Raw genomic sequence first — 25,014 nt, forward strand, 5'->3', positions numbered from 1 at the left:
CTTATTCTGCTTCTATGTCTTATGGTCGTGAACGAAAAGCCAACATCCAAAAACAGATGTCATGTACTGTAGCTGATCAGAGGTCACCAGCTCCATTTTACCTTATTTTATTCAAGTCTACAGCGTAATGGCTTGGTACTTTAAAATCGTTGTTCTGTTGCTTTTATTTACCGCGGATTCTTTAATTTTAAGTGCTATGCAACTGCACTGAATTTGCTTTCATTCTACAGACCACTGTAGGTCTCTTATACCATAATGAAAGTGTGAATGTAATGCTGGGGAGCTTGATTTTTCTCTACAACTGATAGACACAGCTATCGGGAAAAATACTAGGTTAACATGTTTGAAATGCACGTTAAAATTTCATAATATACTTTGTGGATTTTATGCAACAGCTGACTCCTTAAGTTACACGAAGCTCTATACCTTCATTTTTAAAATGTCAAGATTCTGCAGATGACAGTAATTCTCAACGTACCTTCATAAGTCAGTTATTGTTGTTTAATTTACACTGAATTTAAACTGTCGTTTATGTGAGGTTCTTTTTTTCTTAATTTGTGGACAGAACTAAAGGTTGATAAGATCAGAGATTACGTGTGAGAATGGATTTTTGTGTTAGCACTAGACTGGGCCTAACGTATATGAATTATGAGAACGTCAAGGGAAAATATTGGCTTCCTTCAACTGTGACATTTAGAATGCTGAATACGTAATTCAAAAGGAGCGGAGGAAAATTACTGACAGTGTCTGTATGCATTAGAAACAACACAATTATTTCACTATCCAAGAAACAATCATTATTATTCAGAACATAGTCAGACTTACGGTAGGTCTTATTGAGCAAATTACTTTAAAATTAGCGTATTTATCAAGCATGAATATATTCAAAAAAAAAACTAGGACAGACTTCAGAAATAAGAAACAAAATAACTGTGTTGCATGTGATTTTCATTTGCTTCAAATAATACAAAGTCCTGCATGATCCCAATTAATGAACATAATCAATTCAATTTAGAATGCACATAGTAAAATAAATTATATATCTCAAGTAATTATTCCTGTGTGAGTGGAGCTTTAGTTTTAAATCTTATGGTTCCAGCGTTCTTGCATTGCCAGACTAGAAAGTTCTTAAAGTTTTCTTAAAGGTCTGAATACATAGTGCGCAACAGGGTGGAGTTAACGGCACTGTTAATGTAACAAATCCAGTATCCAATAGTCCAACCTATGTTGGGAATACAGAATGGACAGAAGATGTTAGTGACCACCATGAAATTGTATTGGATTCAGGTGATAATAAATGCAGCAGAATCTCCAGGATAGAACTAGTTACAGACTTTTCTTATGTTCCAATCACCCTATTCTTCGCAGATTCCACAAATCGCTCAGAACCCTTTGTCATACCCATTCTTACCAATGTTACTCTGCTCTACACCTACCGTGGTGTTCCAGCCGTCATTTGTTTTTGACATGAGTTCATCATCGTTATAAAAGAGAGTTTCTCATGGTCAATTGCGAAATGTTCAGCAGGGACCTCAGTTCCTTCTTTGATTGTCTCTTCCTTCACTTGGTTTGTGCGGATCAGATTGAGTAAAGTTAAATCACCTGAGAGATCCTTCAGTCCTTTCGCCAAATTATGGACTTTTAAGTCACGAGTTACATTGGTGGTTTGCAATTCAATGCGCAGCAAACATCAGGCTATTTGAGTTATTTTTAAATTTTGTGTCCATTACTGTGCCAATCCAAGAGAAGTAGTGCCTTTGTTTGTTTCAAGTTCTACTTTATCCTCCTCCATTTGACTCCGGCTAGCTTGAGATATGGCGCATACAAACCAACGATGATGATAAATGGAAGATAGAAGGCAGCTATTGAAATCCCAAAACAGAAGACTGGAGCTGAGAAGAACTGTGCGTAGTACTCGCCTTCGTTAATTGCCCGCCCGACGATGATGAACTGCCAGGTGAGAATGATGAGGCGTCATAAGATAATGGTCTGCCCCCAAGTTGCCGCAATCATCGCCATTTTGTTTGTTCTTTTCATGGGGTAGCAGACGGGCCTTGTCACGAAGTAATAACGATCGAAGCTGATGAGAAGGAGATTCATTCCAGGTGCAGTGGTCGTAATTTGATCCACAGCCAACCAGAAACCACACATCCATGAACTCAAATACCCGTATCCAGATACAGTGTAAATGATGTTCAATCATAGAGAACACACCAGGAATAAAATCAGCACATGCTAAGTTGCAAATAAAATAGTTGTTAATAGTTCATAAATGCCTGTTTACTTTAACAGCATGCAGAACCAGAATATTTCCAATAATAATCACCAAACTTTAACATCCTGTCACAATTACAATGGAGACCACTTCGACTGTTCACGAAAGTCTCTTACTTTCAGTAACAGGAAGTTCTGTTCGGTGACTGAAAGTCTCATCCATCTCAAAGTTTTTGTTATCATTTTCTTTTCGTAAAGCTGTCAGTGGTGAAGCCTACGAAGAAAGAAAGAGAAGTTTTTGGAGTAAAAACGCAGATGTGTTCGAGATAAAACACAAGGATGGTTTACTGAGGTCCTGCCAGCACTAACGTAAGAGAAAATAATGTACTCCACGAACTTCAATACTTTGCAAGAGGTTTGAGAATCATAGAGGTCGAGGAATACTGCTCAAAAAGTAAACACTTCGTACCATTCAGTCTATCCGAGGTAAAAACAATGACCTCAGTATTCGAATCTTATTTTACACCACTGGCACAACTATTTCAATATCTTTGAATTGAAATTGAATTTATTATCACGTGTACTGAGGCAGAGTGAAAACCTTTGTCTTGTGAGCAATGTCGATCACAGAGTTACATAGCATAGTTAAATAAAAAGTAGGTAAATAGCTACTAAAACAGAAAACACAGGTACAGGCGAATGTTAAACGTTTGTGAGTACATTCAGTATTCTAATAACAGAAGGGCAGAAACTGTTTCGAAACTGGCTGGTGCGTGTGTTCAGGCTTCTGTACATTCTTCCCTTTGTTAGAGGCTGCAGAATAACAGTGTCAGGGTGGGATGGATGTTTGAGAATGCTGGCGGCCTTCAATTGACAACGGTACTTTTAGATGGATGCGATAGATGGGAGGTTGGCTTTTGTGATTGTCCAGGCCGAGTTTACCACTCTCTGAAACTTCATGCATTTCCTTGCCATCATACGAGCACATCTAACTGTTTCTTACGTGGTATGCCAGCTTCTGAACGTCTACGATGTGAGTTGCAGATGTAAACAACACTCTTAGTGAAAAAGAAGTTTCACTCAACACCTTTACGTCTCCCCTCTACTTAACTTCAAAACTCTAGATTTTCTTTTTCCCTCTGCCAAGAAGAAATGTGGTTTTCAGTGAGAGGATTGATAGGCTTGGATTTTTCTTTAACCGACTTTGTCGGAGTTTGAAGTTTGACCTTGTAGAAGTTACAAAAATCATGGGAGACATAGGTAAGGTGAATACCAAAGGTCTATTCCCGAAGGGAGTGAAGTTCAAAATTATAGAGCATAATTTAAATGTGAGAGGAGAAAGAGCCAAAAGGGACCTGAAAGGCAAGTGTTTCACACAGAATGTGCCAGCTGAAGTCAGAGATGCAGATACAGTTGCAATGTTTAAAAGGAAGTTTATGAATGCACAAGGTTTAGAGGTATATAGGCCAAACTTAGGCAAAGGTGGCAAGGTTATTTCAGAGAAACCTGCTCTGTATGGATGTGTCGGGACGAAGGGCTTGTTTCCATCTTGTAAGACTCTATGATTCTATTCATGAATCTCATAATTTTCCGCACATTAACCATGTCCTTCTATATCTTAAGAAAATAAAACTCCAGTCTAACAAATCTCTCTTCAAAACTTAAACTTAACAGATCAGAAGACATCTTGGTAGATCTCTTCGAAACTATTTGCACTGTGATCACATCCATCTGATAATGTGAATTCTTGAATTGCATGCAACATTCCAGCTGTAACCTAACCAAAGATTACTGGATTCATCTTTAAGTTATGAATCCCCCCAAAGGTCAGTTTTGGTACGATTAATTGCATGGTCAAATTAAATACTTTGTTGATCTCAATGAAGACGTTGATGAGTGATATTGCAAATGCATCGCTAATATTTTAGCTTTAATTAATCCAATGTAGTTCTCCTTTGTTTTCTGAAAATCGTTAATTCGTAAGAGAATTTTTTTTCTTATTTCTGATTCTATTCAGCTCATGAATCGAGACCAAACACTCATGCAAATATTGAATTTCAAATGTACTTCGAAAAGTTCTGCAAAACGGCAGTGTTATCTCTCCTTTGAAAATCAAAGTCAATTCTCTCTGAGCCAGAGATGGTTGTGAATCAGATGGGGCTTTCTCTCTGGAACAGAGGGCATAATCTGAGATTGAATCTTTTATTTTTTTTAATTAGATGGTTGGGGAGAGTTAGGCTGATTTGAATAGGGGGTTGAAGCCTTTTTTCTCCGGTAATTAAGTAGTTTACGTGATCTATGAAAACTGTGTTAAACACTAACCAAACAACAGCTTTGTTAAAGCTGAAGGGCAAAAAGGAGCTTGAAAATTGTAAGAAAATTCGCAGATGCTCATGTTGTAAAATGAAAACTATGTGCTTCATTCCCCATAATAATATTTTTAAAAGCTAATGTTATGGCGATTTTCCCAATTTTTAATTTTGGCTGAAAAATTTCTTGACTGTCTTAACATTATGTTTCCCTCTGACGTCATGTCTGTGTCTTTCCTCTGACTGTCCTCGTTGACGTGAACTTAATCCTGGTTACTTTATAGGTGACAAACAGTCTATTCAGCCCGATTGCAGCAGCTCTGAGCTGTCACTCAGAAAATAAATTATGCTATTCACATTCCTGTGTTCTTCATCATGATTCCTGCAAATAATTATCACTTCAATGCTAATCCATTTCCTCCTAAATAGGATAACAAGATATTTACACTATTAAACCTCATTTAAAATCCTTAGAAAATGTGACAGGAAGAGTTTCGCTCCTGTGCCTCTGCTTCATGTAACAAGCCACTTCTTCTGTTTTTTGAAAATTCAACGAATGGAAACAGTCAATGATGAGCAGAAAATCCAGGCATCATTGACCTTCTGTCACAGTCATCTGGGTTGGTGGGCCGAGGAGTGTCAGACGGAGTTTAATTTAGATAAATCTGAGGTGAACCATTTTGGAAAAGCAAGCCAGGGCAGGACGTATAGAATTAATGATAATGTCCTGAAGAGTGTTCCTGTTCAAAGAGACCGCAGAGTGCAGATTTATAATTTCTGAAAGTGGAGTCTCAAGCAGATAGTATCGTGAAGAAGGATTTTAGCATGCTTTTCTGTATTTGCCTGGTCATTGAGTACAGGCGTTGGGAGGTCCTGTTGCGGCTGTCCAGGATATGGGTTCAGCCACTTTTGGAATATTGTGCGCAATTCTGATCTCCCTGATGTAGCAAGGATGATGTTAAACGTGAACGGGTTCACAAAGGATTCACAAGGATGTTGCTAGGTTTGGAAGGTTTGAGCTTTTGTGAAAAGTTGAATATATTGAGGTTGGTTTTCCTGGATTGTCTGAGGCTGAGAGGTGACCATGTAGACATTCATAAAGTTATGAGAGGCACGGATAGGTTAAGTAGACAAGATATTCTCCCTGGGTTGGGGAGTGAAGAATCAAAGAGCTAAGATTTGGCGTGAAAGAGAAACAATTTAAAAGGGATCAACAGGGAAACTTTTTTTCATGGATACGATACTGCGTGTACAGAATGAACTGCCAAAGGAAATGGTGGAAGCTGGCAAACTTAAAATATTTTAAACGCATATGGTTGGCTATATGAATAGGAAGTGTTTGGAAAGATTTACGCCAAATGTTGGCAAATTGGGCTAGTTTGCGAGGATATTTGATTGTCATGCATGAGCTTGACCCAAGGTTCGGATTTCGAGCGCTACATATCTCTATTTATGTTTATAGATGAATCACTAAAATGTCCAATACCAAGTTAAAATTGAAAATATAGAAAAAAGGAAAAAAAAAGTAATTGCAAACCAGAATGATATTTCTCTTTCCAGGCAAATTTCCACGTCAGATGCTATGTGCCATCGACACTTCAAGTGCAATATACCTCACATTTTGACTTTAAGTAATATCCACTCTGTTGGGATTTAAATAAGACTCTATAAAACTGACTTTTAGTTGGAGTAAGGCAACACTTTGCAAGGTACTGGTGAGGCACAGTTTAGAAGGCATGAAATTTGAACAGCTTTAGGGTTTACTTTAGCAGAAGTGACTTGAGAGGAACCTTAGATATTCCCTCCCCTCCCCTATCAGCGTTCCGCAAAGACCCCACCACCAGGGATATATTTCCCTCCCCTCCCCTCCCCTATCAGCGTTCTGCAAATACCCCACCACCAGGGATATATTTCCCTCTCCTCCCCGATCAGCGTTCTGCAAAGACACCACCACCAGGGATATGTTTCCCTCCCCTCCCCTATCAGCGATCCACAAAGACCACTCCCTTCGTGACCCTCTCGTTAGGTCCACACCCCCCACCAACCCAACATCCACTCCCGGCACCTTCCGTGCAACCGTAGGAAATGCAAAACTTGCGCCCACACCTCCTCCCTTACTTCTCTCCAAGGCCCCAAGGGATCCTTCCATATCCGCCACAAATTCACCTGCACCTCCACACACATCATCTATTGCATCCGCTGCACCCGATGTGGCCTCCTCTATATTGGGGAGATGGGCCGCCTACTTGCAGAACGGTTCAGGGAAAACGACTGTGACGCCCGGACCAACCAACCCAACCACCCCGTGGCTCAGCACTTTAACTCTCCCTCACACTCCACCCAGGACATGCAGGTCCTTGGACTCCTCCATCGCCAGAACATAACAACACGACGGTTGGAGGAAGAACGCCTCATCTTCCGCCTGGGAACCCTCCAACCACAAGGGATGAACTCAGATTTCTCCAGTTTCCTCATTTCCCCTCCCCCCACCTTGTCTCAGTTGATTCCCTCGAAATCAGCACCGCCCTCCTAACCTGCAATCTTCTTCCTGACCTCTCCGCCCCCACCCCACTCCGGCCTATCACCCTCACCTTGACCTCCTTCCACCTATCACATCTCCATCGCCCCTCCCCCAAGTCCCTCCTCCCTACCTCTTATCTTAGCCCACCTGGCACACTCTCCTCATTCCTGATGAAGGGCTCTGGCCCGAAACATCGAATTTCCTGTTCCTTGGATGCTGCCTGACCTCCTGCGCTTTTCCAGCAACACATTTTCAGCTTTGATCTCCAGCATCTGCAGTCCTCACTTTTTACTCGAGGAGTAGGAATCATGGAAGACAAGAGATATCGAGGCATTGAACAGAAAGAAAAGAACGAAACATCGCCTAGCTACAGGCAGCTTGGTTTATGGGAAATTCTGGAAGTATATAGAGGATGCAATAGTTAACTATTGATGGAAATCAGAAGGGCGAAAATATGGAACGGGATAGCTTTGTTTGAAATGCATGCGGTGAATCCAAAAATATTCTTTAAGTACATTAAAAATAAAGTTATGTGAGAGAAAATAGAATCCCTCACAGACCGAAGTAGACATGTAAGCGTGAAACAACAGGAGATGGCTGGTGAACTCAATGAATATTTCACCTCTGCATTTACCGTGGTGAAAGACATGAAAACGTGTGATCGTTAGAAAGGTGGTAGTGATATCGTGGAGACAGTCTGAAATATAGTACAAAATTGTGGGATGTTTTAGAATGTATGAAGGTGTATAAACCATCTGGTCCTGACCAGATATAACCAGGAATTAAGAACAAAGAATAAAGAACAAAGAAACATTACTGACCAGGAACACACCCTTCGGCCCTCCAAGCCTGAGCTGATCCAAATCTACTTTCTAAATATGTAGCCAAATTGCTAAGCATCAGAATCCATTTGCAGCCCACCTACTCATCAACCTGTTCAGACGCATCATAAATGAATCTACCGTGCTTGCCTCTACCACCTTTGCTGGCAACGCGTTGCAAACACCTAGCACACTGTGTAAAGCACTTTCTGCGTGCAGCCCCTTAAACTTTTCCGCTCTCACCTTGAAAGCGTGACCTCTCGTCATTGAATCCTTCACCCTTGGAATAAGCTTATCTCTACCTATCCTGTTTACACCGTTCATGATTTTGTATACCTACCCTGTTTACACCCTTCATAATTTTGTATACCGTAATCAGGTTCCCCTCAATCTCTTTTATTCTAATGAAAAAAAACTTAGCGACTCAACCTCTCTTCATAGCTACTACCTTCCACACCAGGCAACATCCTCATGAACCTTCTCTTCATCCTTTTCAAACCGTTCACATCCTTTTGGTAATGTTGCGAACAGAACTCTACACTATACTGTAAATGCAGCCGAACCAACATCATGTAGAATTTTAACATGACCTACCAGATCTTACACTCAATACCCCGCCCGACAAAGGCAAACATACGTTATGTTTTCTTGACCACTTTATCCAGTTGTGCAGCAACATTCAGGGTGCAATGCATCTGCACTCCCAGGTCTCTCTGCTCATCGGCGTTTCTCAAGGCTATTATGTTCATTGTATAATTCGCTCAAAAATTAAACTTGGCTAAATGCATCACCTCACATTTGCCTGGATTGAACTCCATCTGCCACTTCTCCACCCAACTCTTCAGTCTATCTATATTCTCCTGTAATCTTTGACAGCAACTTATGCTGTCTGCTACGCCACCAAACTTTGTGTCATCTGCAAACTTGCAGATCATACCAACAGTGCCAACGTCTAGATCATTTATGTATATCACAAACAGCAGTGGCCCCAGCACTGATCTCTGTAGAATACCACTGGTCACTTATCTCTATTTCGAGAAACTAACCTTCAATTACTCCTCTCTGCCTTCAGTTGCTCAACCAGTTCTTTAACCACCATGCTGGAACACCCTACTCATCATGTGACTTCATTTTCTCAATTAGTTTACTATGTGAAACCTTATCCGATGCCTTCCTAATGTTCATGTATATGACATCAACACTCCTTCCCACATCAATCAACTTGATCACTTCTTCAAAGAACTCTAGTAAGTTGGTAAGCCACGATCTCCCCCGCACAAACTATGTTGTCTATCAAAGATAAGTCCATTAGTTTTGAAATATAAATAGATTATATCCCTCAATACCTTCTCCAGCAACTTTCCCACCGCTGACGTCAGGCTTACTGATCTATAATTACCGGGAGTATCCCTTCTACCCTTCTTGTACAGCGGGACAATATGAGCAACCCTCCAATCATTCGGCACCTCACCTGTGTTTCAGGATGGCACCAAGATACCTGTCAGGGTTCCAGCTATTTCCTCTCTCGCCTCCCTCAGCATCATCTGATAGATCCCATCTACGTCTTGGGATTTGTTCACCTTAATAACCTCTAACATATGAAACACATCTTCTCTGCTCTGTCAACGTGATCCAGACGAATCAAAATTCTATCTCTACTCTCAACTTTCATCATGTCCCTCTCCTAAGTGACCACTGATGCAAAGTAATCATTCAGAAGGTCGCCCATTCTGTCAGATTCGAAACACCTCCTTCCTTCATTATCCTTTCGTGGACAAATGCTTTCTCTCATTAACCACTTGCTTCTTAAATAAAAATTAAAGGTTTTGGGATTCTCCTTAATTCTGCTCGCTAAAGATATTTCGTGACCCCTTTTAGCCTTCTTGATTTCTCGTTGAAGACTGGACTTATTCTTCTGGTATTAGTACAGGGACTATTCTTTTCTTAGCTACCTGGACCTTATGTACGCTTCCCCTTTCCCCTTGTCTAGTCGAATAATTGCTCCTGTCATTCACTGTTCACGAACCTTGCCTTACTGGTGCTTTGCCTTCAACGGGACATGCCTACACTGCATTATCTTTAAACTATCTTTGAAATCCTCCCACATATCAAATGTGGACCTCCCTTCAAATAGCTGTATCCAGTCCACATTTCACAGGCCCTGCCTAATTTTGATATAATTGGCCTTGGCCCAGTTTAGCATTCTTCCCTGAGGACCACTCTCATGTTTGTCTATGAGTATTAGAAAACTTACAGAATTGTGTTCACTGTTCCCAAAGAAATCTCCAACCGTTGCTTCTACAACCTGGTCTGGCTCATTCCCCAACACCAGGTCCAATATGGCTCCTTGCCTCATCGGTCTACTGACATACAGCTCGACAAAATCTCTCCTGGACGCTTCTTACAAATTCATCCAGACTCCTGACACTAAGTATTTTCCTGTCAATGCTGGCAAAATTAAAACCTACCAACACCACTTCACGCTCACTGTTGGGAGGCCTGTAATACAGTCCATCAATGTAACTGCACCCTTCATATTTCTCAGTTCCACCAATAATGCCTCACTATTCAAGCCGTCCATAGTATCCTTCTATAGCACAGCCATGATATCACCGCTAACCAACAATGCAACTCGCTCTTCCTCTTTTACTTCCCTCCCTGTCCTGTCTGAAGCGTCTATATCCGGAAACATTTATTTGCCAATCATGCCCTTCCTTCAACTGTCTCTGTTATTTCGATAACATTTAATGCTGCAATAGTCTAAACAAAAAAAAAAATGTGGTGACCTTGGCTGATATATTTGCATCATTATTAGCAATGGTTGAGTCCCTGGAAGCTGAAGGGTAGTGAAAGTGGTGCTCTTATTCAAGAGAAGACGAGAAGATTCTGCGGGATAAGATATACGTGCATTTGGAAAGAAAAAGTTTTACTTTGATGAGCATGGCTTTGTTCGTGGGAGAGCATGCTTCACAAATTTGTCAATGTTCTTTGATGAAGTGACCAGTAAGATTGATGAGGGCATTGTAGTATATGGATTTCAATAATGTATTTGATGAGTTTCACCCTGATAGGCTGCTCTATAACGTTAGAATTTGTTCTATGATTCGCATGGAATTCAGGAAATGTTGGTGAATCGGATGTCCAATGGGCTGGATTGTAAGAGGGTAATAGTGGAAGAATACTTGTGGGGGTGGAGAGCATTGACTACTGGTGTGCCTCAGGGTCGACATTGAGCACATGGTTGTTTGTTATCTATGTCAGTGATTTGGATGAGAACGTACAAAGTTTGATTAGTAAGTTTGCACATGAGACTGAAACAGGTGGACAGTGTAAATTTTATCAGAATTTCCAGCAGGACATTGATCAGCTGGGGAAGTGGGGTGAGAAATGACAATAGAGTTTAATATCGCTAACTGTGAGGTTTTGCATGTTGGAAAGTCAAGTCAAGGTATGGGGTTCATAAAGAATGATTGGGTCTCAAGGAATGTAGTTGAACAGAGGACTTTGGATTTTAGATGCACGGATTCTGGAAATTGGATTAATGGGAAGATAGGGCAGTGAAGACCGTTTTTACCACACTGGCCATCATCTGTCAGGCACTAGGTACCGAAATGGGAAGTTGTTAGTTGCTGGCAGTTGAGTTTTTGAGATAGATATATAAACTGATAGGGTCATTTGAAAAAACAAATTCCCTGGACCATAGGAGACTCAGGGTAATCTTACTGAGGTTTACAAAATCATGAGGAAAATAGATAACGTGAGTGACTAAGTGAGAGAGTTCAAATCTTGGAGGACACATTTTGAAGACGAGTGGGCAAAGAAAACTATGAAGGAGAGGGGGAGTTGTTTCTTTACTGAGCAAGTACGTCATGAATGGAATGAAATGCCACAAACGTGGTGGAGGTGGAGTTACAACGTTTAAAAGACGTTTGGATCATATTCCTAATAAGAAAGCTATGGAGTGATATGGACTTAGCATAGGTTGTGGGACTCGTTTTGTTTGGGAGCATTGTCAGTGTAGATTGATTGTTCAAAGTGCTGTTTCTGTGCTATATGACTCTATGTCTCTGCGTCCCTCAGGAATGGAAAATGTTATTCTTCCCTGGTCTGGCGTTCAACTGGCTCTTCAGCGCCACATAGGCCATTTGAGATGAGTGAGATAGGTTGGCGGATTCAATTACAGCCTCAGCTCTGAATATAATTATTTTTTTAAACAGTCACTGTGCTCAATCATCTATGAAATACAGGAGCATTGTGGAAAATGCGAAATCTGTAATATTAACTGCTTTTCTATCTGCTTAGTTAGAATATCCTTGTCATTGACGTCAAAAGCCAAGGGCGAAATAACTGTTTCAACCTGAAAGCAACCAAGGCAAGTTTGCAAAATGCAAGTACTGAATAAACTTATGCCACGAAATTTAAGTATGAGCAATTGAAATGGAATGTACAAGGGATTCAAGATCACTGCATAGCTTTCCCATAAACAAAATTTTCCCCAAAGTGGTCAGTTGGATGAGTGCTTACGCACTGAAGTAAAGAGAAATTCTATTTTGCACACCTCAGATGTGTTAGATGCTCTGTTGCAGTTTCCTGACATGGATGAATAGCTCTCATTGCTCAAATTCATGAATACCAGGAGTTGCCTCGCAAAGAGACAGACCCATAAAAACGAAGAAATTCAACCCTGCATGCTAAATCACAAAATGTGCCATGTTTTGCCGAGCCTTCATAAAGTTTCCTTCTCTGCTGCGAATTTGTCTCCAATCTTCCCGAGTTGTGTGATACCAAGACACTAAAATTTGCAAAAATAAAGTGGACAAAAAAAATTACAGCTACCCGAAGAGCTTTGCTCTGGTCAAATAGACGAGAACTAAAGACTAAAAATCACTTAAGTGGCATGCAGAGTGCACGATGTGACATGGCTCTGGACCGGATCTTCATGACAGATCCATTAGAACAGAAGCATTGGGAGCAGGTCATTTAACTAACCTTACCTTATGATGAAACTGTGGCTTGAAAAGGTGTTTTTATCCTGGTATAATTTGAAGAAAAATCTGTGGACAGGTACCGAGCAGAGTATGTGAGCACAACGAATTTGTGAAGCTTTTTTTCAAAGGTTAGAACAATGGAAACAGTGCAAACGGGCATGTTCAAGCACGGACAGATCTCGGATTTTGGTGAGATTTCGGCAGTCATTGGTGGGATCTCAACACGTTTTCAAGGCAGTGAATCTGTCCTGGCTGCCAAATTCCTTCATTGACTATTCGTGGCGAAATATCTTTCGATGTTCTTTTCGACCTGGACTACAACACTACATGTATAATTATATTTAATGAATTTACTTTTAGCCATGGGTGTGTTTGAGCAATGTTGCATATTGGAACAGTTGCAGTTTAGTAGTAAAATAATTTATTTTTCTGTTAAGATTTCCACGAAACTGAAGTTATTCATAATTTGTTTTCTCTTATTTTCTTTTAACTATTAATTTTGAAAACGTCACATTTTTATAAACTCGAATACCTTGATAAATCGAATTGTACCTGGAGCACAGCACCTCACATTATATTTTAAATCATGTAAGTTAGATTAGATCCACTACATTGTGGAAACAGGCCATTTGGCCCAACCACACCCACCCTCCAAATCGCAATCCACCCAGACACACACTCCTACATTTACCCTGACTAATGCAACTAACACTACAGGCAATTTTGGCAAGGTCAATTTACTTAACCTGCACATCTTTGGACTGTTGGAAGAAACCTGAGCACTGAGAGGGTACCCACGCAGACACAGGGAGAATGCGCAAATTCCACAAAAGAAGTTGCCCCAGGCAGGAATTGAACCGGAGTCCCAGGTACTGCGAAGCAGCAAGGATAACCACTGAGACAACATGCCACCCCTAGGCTACATTCGAATTACATTGTGAGGGGGTAGCTAAGATCCATAACAAGCTGGTCGCTCTTGTCGGGATAAAAAATTGTATTTGAAGATCAAGTTTAGGATTATCAGACATATAGGCAGCGTGTTAATTGCTATTGTCTTTTATTTCGGATGTTGAATTCGGTTAGTTTAAACAGGTTGCGTAATAATGGCTCTTTCAGTCACTACGAGTTTACTGGAGGAGATTTCGGTACTTTTGGAGTTTTACAAAAAGTTTGAGCAAGGTAAAGCATTTGTACTTTACAAAGAAAATGATTTGGGTTTGTATGTGTCTGTGCGAAAAGAGAAAATTAATGTGGTAACTGCAGAGCATTTGCACTTGCGATGAATGAGATCAGAATCTTTGTAACTGATAAAATTCAATTGCAAATGAAGCAGCTTAAATAAGAAACAATGACGAAGGAAAAGCTCAACGACAGAATTGCACTGGTAGAAGAAAGAGAAACAGAAAAATAATTTCAAAAGCTTGCATTGCGATTGAAAACTGAAGAAAAGCAGAATGGGACAAAATTTCAACTTCAGAAATTGGCAATTAGTGAGGAACGTCGACTTAAATAGATGAAGGTGAAAAGTAGACTTAGGAAGGAAGACAGTGAGGAAAGAAAACCCATCTTATCCAAACGACTTTTGAGGATTTGTTTGAAAAATTTTAAGTATTGTCCATTTCAATGAGAAAGTTATAGAAGTCTATTTCGTCTCATTTTGGAAAGTGGCTGAACAAATGAAATGAATGGTGATCAATTTGGTGTTTATCATCCAAATAAAACTGGTAGGTAGATTTCGTAAATTTTCAAAGGAGGTATCTGTGCAGTATAATGGATTAAAAAATGCCATCTTAAGTGAGCATGAGTAAGTGCCAGAAGCTTGCAGATAACGTTTGAGGAATCCAAGAGGGGGTTTCTGTTCAAATGTATGTTTATTTCGAACGGATCAAGCAAAGTAATTTTGACAGGTAAGTAAGAGAAATGAAAATAAATCAAATATATTACAGTTTTGAAGAGACAATTATTTTGGAGTAGTTCAAAAAGTACTGAGAAAACATGTGGAAAAGCCGAGACTTAAAACTGCAAGTTTAGCATGGGGAAAAGATTATGATTATACATAGAACATAGAACATAGAACAGAACAGCATAGACCAGGCCCTTCAGCCCACGATGTTGTGCCGACCACTGATCCTCATGTATGCATCCTCAAATTTCTGTGACCATATGCATGTCCAGGAGTCTCTTAAATGTCCCCAATGACCCTGCCTCCACAACTGCTGCTGGCAAGGCATTCCATGCTCTCACATCTCTCGGAGTAAAGAACCCGCCTCTGACATCTCCTCTTTTCTTTCCTCCAACCAGCTTAAAATTATGACCCCTCGTGTTAGTCATTTCTGCCCTGGGATATAGTCTCTGGCTCTTGACTCTATCTATGCCTTTCATTACCTTGTATATCTCAACTAGGTCCCCTCTTCTCTTCCTTTTCTCCAATGAGAAAAGTCCGAGCTCAGTCAACCTCTCCTCATAAGATAAGCCCTCCAGTCCAGGCACCATCCTGGTAAACCACCTCTGAACCCTCTCCAAAGCATCCACATCTTTCTGATAATAGGGCGACCTGAACTGGACACAGTATTCCAAGTGCGATCTAACCACATTTTTTATAGAGCTGCAACAAGATCTCACGACTCTTAAACTCAATACCACTGTTAATGAAAGCCAAAACACCATATGCTTTCTTAACAACCCTGTCCACTTGGGTGGCCATTTTAAGGGATTCATGTACCTGAATCCCAAGAACCCTCTGTTCCTCTACACTGCCAAGAATCATATCTTTAATCCTGTACTCAGCTTTCAAATCCAACCTTCCAAAATGCATCCCCTCGCATTTATCCAGGTTGAACTCCATCTGCCACCTCTCAGCCTATCTTTGTATCCTGTCAATGTCCCGCTGGAGCCTACAACCGCCCTCTATACTGTCAACGACAACTCCAACCTTTGTGTCATCTGCAAACTTGCTGACCCATCCTTCCATCTCCTATCCAAGTCATTAATAAAACTTACAAACAATAGAGACCCATGTACAGAACCCTGGGGAACACCAAACACCACAGACTTCCAGGCAGAATATTTTCCTTCTACTACCACTCGCTATCTTCGGTTGGCCGGCTAATTCTGTATCCAGACAGCTGTATTCCCCTGAATCCCATTCTTCCTGACCTTCGGATTGAGACTACCATGGGGAAACTTATCAAATGCCTTGCTGAAGTCCATACACACCACATCCACAGCTCGACCCTCATCAACTTTTGTAGTCACATCCTCAAAGAACGTTGGTTCACAAACGTCAATCAGTGAGAGAGAGACATTGAGGAAAAGAGAAATATGCAGGTGGTAAGGGAAAAGGAAGTTTCTTAGCAGATAGTAAAGACAGATTACAACAGAGTATGCAGGAAACCAATGAAAGGGAAAGTGATGTATGAAGAAATCATCAGGTGCTTTCACTGCAATAAAGTAGGGCACATGAAGTAACAGTATTGGGACGAATTATGATAAGCCAATCAGTTTTGGTGAAGTGGTAAAGGAAAGCACAGCGAAAGCTAAGAGGCTGCAAAGGAATGTGCTAACTGATCAGGGATTGGTGAGAAGGAAGTACTAGACCTTATTAAAAAACTTATTTTCCAGGTTAAGGTTAATCCATGTATGCCAGGAGTAGCAAATAAAGAAATTAAACTTTTGAGATGTTGAACATATTTCTAATTGGTGAAAGATGAAGAGATATGTTACTTAGATGACGTGTTACCAGAAAAGGTGGTTATATTTGAATTTATGATAAGAGGAGTGTTTCATTATAAAAAAGTAACGTTACAGAGCCCAGCGACATGTGATGAAGTGGTAGGAGGAACAATAAAGAAATTCTAGGTCCCAGGAATCCAATTTATCCTTGGTGATGGTACAGTTGGATCAAAGATGAAAGTGATGTCTACGTGGCTGAAAGAAATAGAAAATCCGGCAACTAAGATGTTCGAAGAACTACATCCTGGGAATTCTCCATGACTGCCTGTTAACAGGGTCAGAAAAGGTGCAGATTGAAGCAAGATGATCAATCAAAGAATACCGATTAGAAGGTTGAAGTGAAAGTTTGAGATACTATGATTGATCAAATGTTGAGAAAGGAAAAAAAAAGCAAGAATGATTGGAGGAAAAAGTGGATTGATTTTTCTTAGGAGAATGTAACTGATTTACAACAGAAAGACGGAAAATTGAAACAGTGGCTTCAAAAAGCATGCACAGAAGAAGAATATGAGTGCATCTCAAAACGCTACTATCGTAAAATTGATCTGTTGACCGAAAGTATCACATATTCAGGTAGATGAGTATTGGACAAGTTCGTCAAGTTGTGTTACAAGTGGTCACAGAAACGAATTGTTGTTGATGGCACATAAATTACCAAAAGAAAGTTCTTTAGGACTAAGGAAAGCTTAAGCCAAGACTACAACAATATTTTTACTGGCCTGGACTGCATTATGAGGTGGTTGAAGGCCAGCAATCAAGTTTTGGTGTGAATTGATTCGAAAAACCTTAGGGCAAAAAATCCACCATGCTTAATGCTGATTAACGCATTTGGGAAGTGTGATGCAAGTGTTGTAATTGATTGTGTGGGACCCCGACATAAAACAAAATGTCGGAATTAGTATTTGTTCCTCACAATCGATGTGTTTAATAGATTTCCAGAGTCATTCTATCGCACAGTATCATGGCTAAAAGGATTGTACAAGAGGTGTTTTACACGCAATATGAAATACCAACGAGATTCAATCCGATCAAAAGTCAAATTGGAGTCAAATATAGTCAGGAAAGTTAGGGATAGCTGAGAAATTAGTCAATCCAAATTCATTACATTAGTGTCTTCTATATAGGGGAGATTGAACACCAACACGCAGTGATCTTGAGAGATCATCCCTAGGCCCCCCGCAACAATCAACCCCACCGCCCCGTGGCCGAATATTCCAATTCTTCCTCCCACTCTGCCGAGAACATGCAGTTACTGGGCATCCTCTATCGCCACTACCTTACCAACCGAAGCCTGGAGGAAGAATGCATCATCTTCCATCTCAGGACGTTTCAATGCCATGGCATCAATGTAGACTTCAACGGTTTCCTCATTTCCGTCAATATTCCTTCCCCCCTATCAGCTCCACAATCGTCTCCAACCTATTGGGCAGCACGGTGGCACAGTGGTTAGCACTGCTGCCTCAGAGCGCAAGAGACCTGGGTTCAATTCCCGCCTCAGGCGACTGTCTTTCGTGGAGTTTGCACGTTCTCCCCGTGGGTTTCCTCCGGGTGCTCCAGTTTCCTCCCACATTCTCAAAGATGTGGGCGTTAGGTAAATTGGCCATGCTAACTTGCCCGTAGTCTTAGGTCAGGAGCAAATGTAGGGGTATGGGTGGGTGGCGGGTCGGTGTGGACTTGTTGGGCCAAAGGGCCTGTTTCCATACGATAAGTAATCTAATCTAATCTATCGCCTTTAACCTACCTCCATCCACCTGTTACACTCTCAACTACCTTCCCCAGCCCCACGCCTTTCTCATTTATTTCTCTACCCCCGAGGTTCCCAGCCACATTGCTGATGAAAGGATTTAGCCCAAAACGTCGATTTCCCTGCTCATCGAATGCTGCCTGACCTGCTGTGCTTTTCCAGCAACGCTCTATTCTTGACTCTTTTCTCCAGCGTCTGCACTACTCACTTTCGCCTAAATCAAATTCACTGCCTATCATTCAGTTTCACAGAGGGCACTAGAGCATTGATTTGAAATACCATATTGTGGGCTTATATTCCACACTCTACAGAGGATTGGGATAATGGAATTTTTAGGTACTATTTGCAAATAAAAATTCGCTCAAGAATTCTACGAAAGTCAGTCCTTTGAATTTGTATTTGGGCATGAGATGAGATGACCATTGAAATCAATTAAGGAGATATTAGTGAGTTGAAACTCAGAGACCACACAATTTGGACTATGTGTGAAATTTTCGTGGAAGATTAGATAGAACCAGCGAGTTAACTAGACAGCAAAGAAAATCGCACAACATGTGATGAAACAGGAAGCAATCAACAAACCAAAGCTTCACAATTTTGTTAGTGGAGATAAAAGGCTCGTATAATTTCCGGGGCAGGTAAATCTTTAGACACAAGTTTTAGTGAACCTTATCAAATCGTAAGGCGAATAAGTGAGGCGAATACTTTGGTAAGAATACTAGACAGAAAGAAATCTCTCGGAGTATTTGATGTGAATACGCTCAAAAGATGTTATGATAGGAAAATAAAACAAAAGGAGAATGAGTTAATCCACACAACACTGTGTATAATCGTGTTCAGATGAGACTGATTTGGATTTTTCTCAATTTAAATTGGGCAATGTGGATGTTCTCAAAAGCTTCAATAAATTCCTGATATATCTATCAGAGCAAAACTGAAATGGCCTGAAAAAATTATGACAATCACATTGGCTGATATGTGGGAATAAGCTGGGAATTATTAACATTATTACAAATAATCAAGACACAGAGTATATTGCTTGAATTAATGAATATCCTTAAGGAGTAAATCCTTAAGTTGGCACAGATTGAAAAAGAGATTGAACACACCTTAAAGACAACGTAACTAAAATGAATTACACCAACAAAAATGGTGTCAAAACAAATGGTGCCCAACAATTATGAATGGACTATCGCAAATTCAATGCATTCGAAAATCTGATTCATATGCTATTTCTCATTTAGACATGTGCATTGAGAAGTTGGGACAAGTGACATGTATTTCTACTTTGGACATCCTCGCAGGCTGCTGGTCCATAATTTTTCAGAAAAATGAAAGGGAACTTCAGCTGTCCTAAAACCGAACGTACAGTGCCATGTTGAAGTCATGATATTTGGTACGGAAAATGTGTGAACATCTTTCTAAGGCTTACTAACAAAATCAGTTCTGGATAATCCAATTGTGTGATGTACATCAAAGACCTGGGTGAAATTTATTTTCACTTTTAACGAACATTTGCAACAGCTGTCAGAATTATTTAAACAACTTCGCAAGACGGGCTTAGTGATATACTTGGCTGCATTAATATCATAAAAATCCAAGGGGTGAACTGGACTGTTTTATTAGACATGGATAAATGGTCCCATAGGTTATGAAAATAAAATTTACTGAGATGTTTCCCATACTGTCGATGAAGAGGGAAGGACTAGGACTCCTGAGATGGATATTTACTTTTTCAGAAGTACGTACTGAATATTAGCCGTGCTCTTGCTGCACTGACTGACTAACTGAAGAACTATAGAAAATGTAATTGAACAGAGAACTGCCAGAAGGCTTTGACAGCCTGAAGGAGATGTTCACCACTGCCCAGTATTAACCCCAGCTAATTACCAAGGACATGCGACTTATGATGGTGTCAGTGCTATACCTTAGTAAAATATGACAAGAAGATAAAAAGACCTCTTGGGCATTTTCCCGGTATTTGAATAATCATCAACAGAAATATTCCACATTTGAGAATAAGATCTTAAGATTGATGTTCCAATTGCAATATTTATAGTGCCAGTAATATGTCTGAGACAATTGCATTAACTGATCACAATTCCTTAAAGTGTAAGGAGAAATGTAAGGAGAAATATTCCAAGCCGTTGAGGTTAAAATTATTATTGCAGCTATTCAATTTTAAAATTATAGAAGTGGCAGGATGAGATAACCTATTTGCAGATGTCTTGTCACAACTTTGATGAAGGAAGACATTGGCCTTTGGGAGGAAGAAATGAAACTTACTGAAAGAGACTCTATCATTGAAGGTTTGAAACCCTAGAGTCAATCTAATTTGTTTACATTTTAATGAACGGATAGATAAGACGAAGTGGTTTTAAAAAAGAAATCACCATTGTGTATTAATGATTTTTTTAACATAAAATGTTGCAGCAGACACAATGCTGTTGCTTTTCAAAGTTATGTGCTCTCCTTTAGAGAGATCCGGGTCGGCTGTTGGACGTGGGTAGCGGGGGGTTTGCATTGTGGTGGGAGAGCTGGCGGTGCGTATGATGAGCAGTGTGTGAGAAGATACATAACTTGTGAGGTTTGCACAATAGAAGCAGACTGCTTATGTGTTGCCAAGTTCACCCGGATCGCATTTCTTTCGTCAGCGTTCAGCAGTTGCTGTTGGGGTCTCAGAAGGTTTGGAAGGCAACTAATATTTTCCATCTTAAAGACTCTGTCTGAAATTTTTCTCAGAACTGTTTTTGATGTTCTTTCCTCTGTGATTAGAGAACTGCATATGAGGTAATCTGCTTTCTGAATTTGCCATTGTGCCAACAGTGTGTTTATTGGATATTATTATATGCGTCTCAGTTACTGATGGCAATAAAATAATCGATTATTGTGTTGAGTTTCCAATTCATTTAAGTTGAAGTTCATCTATGTTTTGTTAATTTTAAGTATAGTGTTTGAATACTGCTGCACGATGGCTCATTGGTTAGCACTGCTTCCTCACAGCCACATTCATTTCCACTTTTGTGTGTCAGTCCGCATAGAGTTGGCACGTTCTCCCCATATCTGCGTGGGTTTACTCTCGGAGTTCAAATTCATGCAGGTTAGGTGGACTGGCTATGCTAAACTGCCTGTAATGTCCATGGGAGGTAGCCGTAGAAACTGCAGAGCTATAATGTACAGATTTGGTTCTGGGTGAAATTTTTATCGGATGATCAGTGTAAGCTCGATTGAGCAGAACAACCTACTTACATAGGGATTCTATGAATTGTTGTTCGTTTAATGTCGTGTACTTCAGCAATTTGAATTGCTTCTTAAATACAGCATCCCATATCCACCATTAAAATAACAATGGTTCCGGTCTAGGCTGAGATCTTGCTGCATTTTATGGGTTTTTTTTCTTTCATATCCATAATAATGTTCGTAGGTTTAAAAGCAACAGTCAACATGTTTTAACAGAGCTGAACCATCCAAGATTTTCAGTAAATTGGCTCTCTATCAGAGCTCACTCTTTCTATGATGAAATGTACTTTACTTAAAGATGTCTTCACTTCTGACAAGTTTGGGAATTTAACTGCAGGAGGAAAGAAAACAGCAAATCGATGGAACTTTTGGTGCATTGTTATATGGAGGGAAATTGGGGCACACATCCATCACTGCCTGAAAGTGGCAACAGATCACATAAAATGTCCAAGAAGATATTTCACGTGCTTATCTTCTTAATTCAGGAGGTTGAGTGTACACAAAGTCATGCTGCAGTTACGTCAGACTTCAATTAAGTAACATTTGGATTGTTGCGTGGAGTTCTGGACACCACAGAAGAGGAAGGACTTGGAGCTTCGGATTTTGAGAAAAAAAGAGGTTAACTAGGATCTTCGGTGTTTCAGAATTAGCAATAAGGAGACATTGGATACATTTGGATAGATTTGAGTCTGACAGAAAGATATAGTAGAAACAAGAATGGCCTATGAAGACTATCAGAGTTTTTTTTTCCCAGGATGGGTATCTTAAACAAAAGGAGGTGAGGGGTGATGATCCTGGTGCGTTTTTAAGGTGAGTAGAGAAAAGTTCAAAGGAGATGTGTTTTTTCTTAAATGTAGTAAGTGCCTAACAACAGAGATGGCGAAAGCAAATATGATAAGAACATTTAAGTGTTGTTTGCACGGATTCATTTTTAAAAGGAAATATAGCGGTATTGTCCATATGCAGGCAAATTGCCCATATGCAGGGTAAGGGAGACCATGACGAGAGGGAATAAGTTGAAGGCAAGAAGGGGTAATTAAAGAGTCTGAAGGGTCAGCGTTTCACTCAGAAATTGTTGCTGATGAAATGAATTGACAGAAGAAGTGCTAGTGTCTGAGGAAATTACAACATTCATAATTTGGAGATGTTCGTGTTGGACTGGGGTTTACAAAGTTAAAAATCACACAACATCAGGTCCTAGCCCAACAGGTATAATTGGAAGCAATTGCTTTTGGAGTGCTGCTCTTTGACAACCACCTGATGAAGGAGCAGTGCTACGAAAGCTAGTGCTTACAAATAAACCTGTTGGACTAAAACCTGGTATTGTGTGATTTTTTTAACATTTATAAGTTATCTGAACGTGTTCATGAGGAGGCAAGTCTTGGATGAATATGGCCCAAAAGCAGCCAAATAGCACTACATTAATTTAGAATATCTTGTCGACATGGATGTGTTGAACCGAAGGTTCGCTTTCTGTGTTGGTTTATGTTATGACTCGATGACTTTAAGAGCAATTTCTCAACATCTCAATCTTAAATCGGGTCGCCTTTATTCTGAGACTGCAGCTTCTGGTTCCAGACTCGGCAATCAGGGGAAGCATTTTCTCAGCATTTGCCCGTAAAAATCCTATATATTTCAGTGAGATTAACTTTCATTCTTCTAGAATCCAAAATGTGTAGATTTCCAGCTTGTTTATCCTTTGCATTTAAGGTAATTCCTCCAACCCAGGGATCATCCTCATGAATCTTCTCTGAATTGCACCCACTGTAACAATATCTTTCCAAAAATACCAGATACAAATATTGTTCACAGAATTTCAAAAGTGGTCTCAAGAGCATCCTGCACATTTGTAATAAACCATTTCTACACTTTCCTAATCGGAAATAAGGTCCCACATTGCATTAGCCTCCCTGATGACCTGTTGCGACTATGTGTTTCATTTTTATGTTTCCTGCAAAAGCAGCACAAGTCCTTTTGTCTTGCAGCTTCCTGCAGCTTTTTTTAAAAAATGCTTCTTATTTGTTTTATTCTCATTTCTGAGATGATCTATTTCACATTTTGCTTTATACTCAATTTGCCAACTTCTTTCCCACTTACTTGAACTATCAATATTTCTCTGTAAACACTTTGTACCCTTTGCAGATATCGCCTTCCCATTATTTATGTCTCACCTTTCAGCTTAGCGTTTGGCTGAAGGACACTCGCTTCCATTTTTCCAATTCATTAACATATATTGTAGACAATTGTGCTCCCAGCACTGATATCTTTAGAACACCACTCGATACTATCGCCAACTTGAAAAATAACACCTTCACCAAAATGTTATTTTTGCCCAGTAACAATTAACTAATTAAGAGTCAATGATGACTGTGCTGATTGTCTGATCCTATCAGTTATTGACTTACACCAGGCCCATCTGTTTCCTAGTTCCATTTCAGGAGGACATCTAGTACTATAATTCAACTCAACATATACACACCAACATAATTGATGCCTTCAAAATTTAGAGATGAGCAATGATTGCTGATCTAGTCAGCGATGCATTTGTTACTGAATGTAAAATGAACTCTCAGGTACTTTACAAAATCCAGGAAGTTTTGAAAAATTCCAAACAATGCAACCCCTTTCTTTGTAGTTTCCCTTTAAAGATATTAGGATGTAAGCCACCAGAGCCTGAAAAGTTTATATTTGTGGAGTGAGTCTAACAGTGTTTGCTGGTTTTTGGTGAGGTGGTCTGAGGGGGATTGTTGGTGTTTGTACACTGGGTTTGATAAGTTTTGTTGGAGTTTGGAGAATGGGACTGAGGTATATTGCTTTTGCTTGGGTAATGTGTCTGAAAGTTTTTGTATAAGATTCGGGAGCGAGCCTAATGAGTTTTCTTGTGGCTTTAAGGGTTGGTCTGATGAGGTCTGGTAATGGTTGCAGAGTTTTTTGTTTGCATTTTACTCCTGTTTGGAACGTATTACTCATGTCCTCTCCTGGTGTTTGCAAGTGGGTCTGAGGGATTTATCTGGTGTTTGGAAGTAGGTATGACAGAGCATTCTGGTGTATGTGCATATGGGTGTTGTTTCTGATGTTCAGAGATATACTGGGTTGTGCCTTAAATTTGTGTGGTACTTCTTGAGAAAGTGCTGAGCCCCCTGCATCATATGCTTGTCTTGACCATTCACCACATAGCGAGTCTTCAGTTTATGAAATGAACTAAAGAAGTTCAGATGTGGGTATAGTGGAAGCCACAATTGCATTGACATGGTAGTGAACAACTGACACCAAATCCATATCTCTCACGCAAACACTGTCAAATACCAGGCACTCAGTAATAACTTATTGACTAACACTCAGATCGCCATCTGCCAGCATTATTACTGCCCTCATGCAAACATTGATAAAAACACTTAAGTCCAGAGATGAGAATGACTGTCTTTAAATCAGGGCAATATTTGAC

General features: G+C 40.1%; 1 pseudogene; it reads right to left on the reverse strand.

The window, feature by feature from the left end:
* Positions 1-1,726: 1,726 nt before the first annotated feature.
* LOC132832604 (muscarinic acetylcholine receptor M2-like) lies at positions 1,727-17,924 on the reverse strand (annotated as a pseudogene).
* Between the last annotated feature and the right edge of the window lie 7,090 nt (positions 17,925-25,014).

This window comes from Hemiscyllium ocellatum, chromosome 35 (assembly GCF_020745735.1).
Source record: "Hemiscyllium ocellatum isolate sHemOce1 chromosome 35, sHemOce1.pat.X.cur, whole genome shotgun sequence".
NCBI lineage: Eukaryota > Metazoa > Chordata > Chondrichthyes > Orectolobiformes > Hemiscylliidae > Hemiscyllium > Hemiscyllium ocellatum.